The 6,494-nt window shown below is 38.9% G+C and overlaps 1 non-coding gene across 1 annotated transcript; it reads left to right on the top strand.

Annotated features, from left to right (window-relative positions):
* The first annotated feature begins 2,855 nt into the window (after positions 1-2,855).
* LOC120105969 (small nucleolar RNA R71) lies at positions 2,856-2,961 on the top strand. Its single transcript, XR_005508213.3, has one exon. It is a non-coding gene; the product is annotated as a small nucleolar RNA R71 (small nucleolar RNA).
* Positions 2,962-6,494: the final 3,533 nt, after the last annotated feature.

Raw genomic sequence — 6,494 nt, 5'->3', positions numbered from 1 at the left:
GCCCTTTTCGATGTTCCTGACTAAATCCATTTTTATTGATGATTTTTTTTTTTGGATTAGATAAGTATGATTCATCAGGGTCCAAGGTTGCCACTATACTATCAATATAATGTCGAGCCTAGACCTTAGAAGTGTCGGCCAGTGTGTAGTGAAATTTCGAAGTATTAATTAGCTTACAACTCCCTAAGAGAGACTTAATGAAAAGAACTTAAATTTGTATTACTTCCGACTAGTCATTGGGCTTTTTAAATTTTATATACCTTGTGTATTTATCATTCTCGCATAAATTTATAGAAATTAGGTTTTTTTTTATTATTTTTTTTTTGAAAGATGTATAATTGTGTACTTTTACTCTTGTGGTGATTTCTCCGGGTAACGAGCAATTAGTCGACAACTCTCACACCAGTTGGCACAAGGTGTCAGGCATCAAGACTCCCCTACGGACTTATGCTCGGAGTCCTCATCACAAGCCCACTTAACCTTTGACAATAGGTAGCCCTTTTCGATGTTCCTGACTAAATCCATTTTTATTGATGATTTTTTTTTTTGGATTAGATAAGTATGATTCATCAGGGTCCAAGGTTGCCACTATACTATCAATATAATGTCGAGCCTAGACCTTAGAAGTGTCGGCCAGTGTGTAGTGAAATTCCGAAGTATTAATTAGCTTACAACTCCCTAAGAGAGACTTAATGAAAAGAACTTAAATTTGTATTACTTCCGACTAGTCATTGGACTTTTTAGATTTTATATACCTTGTGTATTTATCATTCTCGCATAAATGTATAGAAATTAGGTTTTTTTATTATTTTTAATTTTTTTTTATTATTATTTATTATTTTATAAAAATGAAAATGAACACAATTTTTTTTTTGATGAAAATCAAGATGAATACCCCCAAACCTAAACCTGACATTGTGAAGTGAAAACGAATGCAAGAGATGCAAACAAAACCAAAAATTCTTAAAAATACTCAAAAATACCCCCAAACCTAAACCTAACATTGTCCTCAATGTTAAAGAAATCTAAGAGAATTGGGTTGCCTCCCAACAAGCGCTAAGTTTATTGTCTTCAGCCAGACACAGTGAGGTAGTTTTTGCATCTCCTTCTATGAGGTCATCTATTTTGTCTATCATAAAACACTCAACTTTCCTCGCGGGTTGGTCGGCCGCATTGAACACATTTAATTTTACCTTCATGTTTCCAAATGATATGTTCATTACTCCTGTTCTACAATTGATGCACGTATTGGCTGTTGCTAAAAAGGGGCGCCCAAGGATCACGGAGATTTGTTTCTTAGGATTAGGTTCATGTTCCATATCAAGGATGATGAAATCTACTGGAAAATAGAATTTATCTATCTTGACAAGAACATCTTCAATTATCCCACGTGGTGTTTTTACAGATCGTTCAGCTAATTGAAGGGATACTGAGGTTGGTTTTAACTCACCTAACCCAAGCTTCTCATAAACTGAGTAAGGTAAAAGGTTGACACTTGCCCCTAGATCTAAGAGTGCTCGATCAATAAAATTATTTCCTAAGACACAGGAGATGGTGGGAGCACCAGGATCTTTGAATTTCGGAGGGGTGTTGTGTTGGAGAATAGAACTCACTTGCTCAATTAGGAAGACCTTTCTAGGCACATGTGTCCTAGATTTTCGCTTTTGGGTGCACAGGTCTTTAAGAAATTTGGCATAGGAGGGAACTTGTCTAATAGCATCAAGAAGTGGAAGGTTGATCTTCACTTGTTTGAAAACCTCCATCATCTCCTCTAGTGAAGTTTCCTTTTTGCCAAATGGAGAGGGTGAAGTAAGAGCTTCAGGAAATGGGGCCTTTGGGATGTGAGTTTTGGCAGAAGATGGACTAGCCGAAGAAGAAGAAGAAGGTTTTAGATTTTCATTTGACACATTTCTATCCTCTTCTTCACCTTCCTTATTGTTGTCCTCCCCAATCTTATTGTCTATTATACGTCCACTCCTTAGGGTAGTCAAAGCATTGGCTTGTTCATGATGAATTGCATTTAATTGATTTTCTTGAGCTATGTATTGTCCCCTATGATTACTTAGCGGTTGGCTTGGAAGCTTTTCTTCCTCTCGCTTGTTCAGTGCATTAGCTAGTTGCCCCATCTGGGATTCTAGCTTGGCGATTGATTGCGTGTGAGAGTGCACCAATTGTGTAATGGTTTCCAAACCATGAAGGGCGTTCAACACTTTCTCCTCAAAGGCTGTGTTTCTTTGGGGTGGAGGAGAAGTGTGTTGAAATTAAGTCGAGGGACGGTAGGGATGAATATTTTGTTGGGTTTGAAAATTCTGAGGATTTTGAAAATTTTGGGAATAGGATTGGGCTGTGTTCGAAGCTTGCTGCTTCCAAGAAAAGTTTGGATGATTTCGCCATCCCAGGTTATATGTATTGGAAAATGGGTCATTACCCGGTCTGGGCTGTGTTTGAGCAGCATTGATGTGTTCTTGCACGAGTTTGGGAAATTGGGGCGCTGAGGGGCACTCATGAATAGGGTGGATGGGCTAGAACAAATAGTACATACTTGTGCTTGGGAAGAGTTCATGTAATGCCCACCTATCATCAGCTGGTCAATCTTATGGGACAATGCATCTACCTTGCTGGACAGGTCCATAAAATGACTTATTTCACAAATGGTCCCTTTTCTTTGAGAACTCGGGGGTGCTTGACGAGAACATGAAGCATGGTGGAGGGAGTTTTCATTAAGATTTTCAAATAGTTGCTATGCTTCATGCTCATTTCGAAGCATAAAAGTCCCCCCGCATGCAGCATCGATCATCTGACGGTTTCGTTCAGTCAAACCGTCATAAAAACATTGCACTAGCTGCCACTTAGGTATTTGATGATGAGGGCATTTATGGATTAGGTCTCGAAATCTCTCCCAAGTTTCATGAAATTCTTCTCCCTCGGTTTGGGAGAAGCTTGTAGTGGCACGTCTAAACTGGTTCGTTCTTCCTATAGAAAAGTATTTTTTAAGGAATTCTTGTTGCATTTGATCCCAAGAACGAATCGAGTTAGCTTCTAAAGAATTCAGCCATTGTTTGGCTCTATCTTTAAGGGAGAAGAGAAATAATCTAAGTTTCAGAGCATCATCAGTGAAGTTCTGAATCTTGACAGTGGTGCAAATCTCAAGAAATTCATCTAAATATTTGTATGGGTCTTCGTTGGTGAGCCCATAAAAAGATGGAAGCATTTGGATCACACTAGACTTTATTTCATATTGTACAGCTGCTACCTCAGGTAATCGAATGCAAGATGGAAAAGTGTAAATAGTGAGAGTAAAGTACTCCCTCAGGAGTTTGGGTTGTTCTTCAGCCATCTTAAGAGGTGGGGATGATCCTAATGTTTTGATCTTAGCTCGAATGTTCCTAAGGGTTCGTTCTATTTCAGGGTCAAAAGGTAATAGGTTTTGTACTCTAGAACGACTACCATGCATACACTAGTACTCGATCAATCAAGCATGCAATAAAAGAGAAAAGCATATCAATCCTAATCTTTGTCCTAAAATCACTAGACAGCTCCTAACTGGTTTGAAGAGGGCACCTAAGCCTCCAATCCGGTCTAATGAACCGAGTTGACCAGGTAAGCTCCCAGGTAAGTGGAGGGGTCACGATGCGTTCGCAAAGGTCCCACTTAAAACCCACTTGCCTCGAACAGATGAACTGTCTTCCTTATAGGGACAAAGCTTGCCTAGACATCAACTAAGCCATAGAGCGAAATTGGTGCAACTTTCGGTAATCTTCGTCCTATTGAGCTCGAATGTCCCTAGGAGCCAATGTTTAATTGATTTTAATTAAAGTGACACTATGTGAGATTGAGTTCACCTAAGTTGGGCAAGAATCCGGTGATGAAATCCAGCTCTTATCTTGTTGGGGTGATTGCCCTTACTATGTGCGGATTAATTTGTGTATGTGTATCAAGCATACATTCACACTTTTGCTAAAATTAAAATCAAACAATCACCATAAAATTTCAAGCTAATAATTAATTTAAATAAGAAAGGTTTAGAGGTTACCAAAGAGAATTTTTCCAGCAATTTAAAATTTTTTTAAGCAAACCTCTAAAGCATTCCTTTTTGATAGCCCAGATCTCCTCTCCGATTCCTGATCAAATAAGACCAAAAAAAAAATTAAAAAAAAAATTAGTAGAAGAGGAAAAGGAGACAAAAAAAATACAATAATAGAAAATAATTTTTTTATATATTTTTTTATATATTTTTTTAATTAATTAATTTTTTTTTTAATGATAGGAAAAAAAACTATGCAAGCAATCCCCGGCAACGGCGCCAAAAATTGATCGGTTCTTTTTAATTTCAAAAATAATTCACGCAATAGCACGTATCCTGTAGGATAGTGATTACGGGTGTCGGTCCACAGGGATTGAAGAATAAGTTATTTTTCTTTTAAAAATAAATCAAGAAGAAGGATGTGCTAACTTGATTTAACTAAATTAATCTATGAGTACGAATTGAAATTTATCAAAGTAAATAGATCTAGGGTTTGGAATCCACCACATAGCATTGCATCAAGGATTGTGTTCTTAATTTTTATCTTTTGGAGAGGCATGCAATTTTGGCTACAAGCCTTTTAAAATAAAAATATAAAGAGTGTTAGGAAGATCCATTTTCGGTGTAGCATGAAGTGTCTACCTAAGTATGCTAATCTAGGATGCAGTACACCTCATCTTCCTAGGCATGGATCATCTTAGACTACTTTAGCAAACACGAATAGTAAATGGCATGCTCAAGGTTTAAACATCATAAAAGAAATATTTCATTGAAGATAAGAATTTAAACAAGCTCCAAAATAATAAAAAAAATAAGAACCACAATGCCCTGATACATTGCTAGGGCTTCATCCAGCCCTAGATTGGATGTTTAGCCAAGCATGGCTTCCGGATGACCTCCCATCTTCAAATGAAATTGATCAACTCCCATTATTCCCAAAATATCAAAACTATTCTCTTTCCTCCCCTTTTTCTCTCTTTTTTTATTTCTTTTTCTCTCTTTTCTTTCGGCTGGTGGCTTCTTTTCTTCACCGAAACAGGGGTCTCCCCTGTTTCTTCTTCTCAACCGAGCTCCCCCTTTTTCTTCCAACTGTGGCCCCCTATATAGGACTTCCCCACCCCTTGCAGCCGACTGAGGATCGAAACGGCCGTGGAATCGCTGGGCGCTGATCACGGAAACGGACGAGGCGGAGGCGGGGGAGGCGATGATGCGCTTCCTGGCGGATGGCTGGCTGATTCGGGATGCGAAGGGAAATCACGGGCAACCATGGTGGGTGCTGGAATCCCTGGAAATGGAAGGAGCTGTGATCGTATCCCGGAATGGTTGCGGCTGCAAATGGATTGGAAGAAGCTGGGAGGATGCAGAGACTATCTCGGATGTTCGGATGCTTGTAGGAAATTGAGCTTTGAATCGCGGAAGCAGGGGATTTGCTCCGGATGCGTCACGGGCGGAGAGGGAGACGGCTGGATGCTTGATTTCATGGGATGCTGGAAGCGTTGATCATGGAGGAGTGATTTCCGGCTGCTGGGAGGTGGAACTGGCGGCGGATGGCATGCGGTTGATGCGGCTGGGAGGATCGCTCCGAATGGCCGTTGTGCGGAGGCGGAGGCGCAGGCGGAGGAACGGAAGGTTGGCTGCACCGCGTGGAGGATTTCTTAGACGACGCCATCTCGTGGCTGGAACGGGAGAATCGACGGGAATCTCGGCCGTGATGCACTGCGGGGGAGGGGGGGAAGAAGATAAATAGTGAACTCATTTGTTATTATATATATATATATATTTAACGCTGTTCATATGAACAGTGTTTTTACGGGACACTGTTCATATGAACAGTGAATTCAGTGATTCTTCCCGAAATTATTTTTATTTATTTTATTATATTCATTATTTTCTTTTTTTTGTTTTAAATTTATAAATTTTATATGAAGGCAGGTAAGGAATTGGTTGGGAATTGACTTTGGGTTTGAGGTGGGTCATGATCGTTGATTTGCGTGAACTTACTCTCGAGCCCAATGTCGTTTAAATTTAATTCTTGCTAAACAACTTCAGACCGGACTCCACAAGGCTAAAAGCAGGACCGTGACTTAATAACAAGGGTTAATCAAATATTTTCCATACAATTATAACTTTCAATCTAATCAGGACCAAAACCTATTTAATCATAGCCTTAGCTTGATTATAACTCTATCAGGTTACTAAACCGGGTCAACACAATCTCCTCCTTATATGTTTTCATGAAAGATTACAACCAGGAGAGAGACAAGTTCAAAGTATGTTTTGAGAAAAGAATTATTTACCTCTTACCATATTTTAAATTTATTTCAATGTTTATTCAATTTCATGGTAAAGTATGTATTTATTAGTTTAAGAATATTGATAAGTGCTATGAAAAGATAACTAAATTATAAATTATTCAGCACTTATCATTAGCATTATGATTAGAGCCTAGGATATGTATCTTGTTCTTATA

Source organism: Phoenix dactylifera, chromosome 13 (genome assembly GCF_051530095.1).
Source record: "Phoenix dactylifera cultivar Ajwa chromosome 13, Ajwa_hap1_PhDact_Kaust_v1.1, whole genome shotgun sequence".
Classification (NCBI taxonomy): domain Eukaryota; kingdom Viridiplantae; phylum Streptophyta; class Magnoliopsida; order Arecales; family Arecaceae; genus Phoenix; species Phoenix dactylifera.
This window is presented reverse-complemented; position numbering and strand designations above follow the sequence as displayed.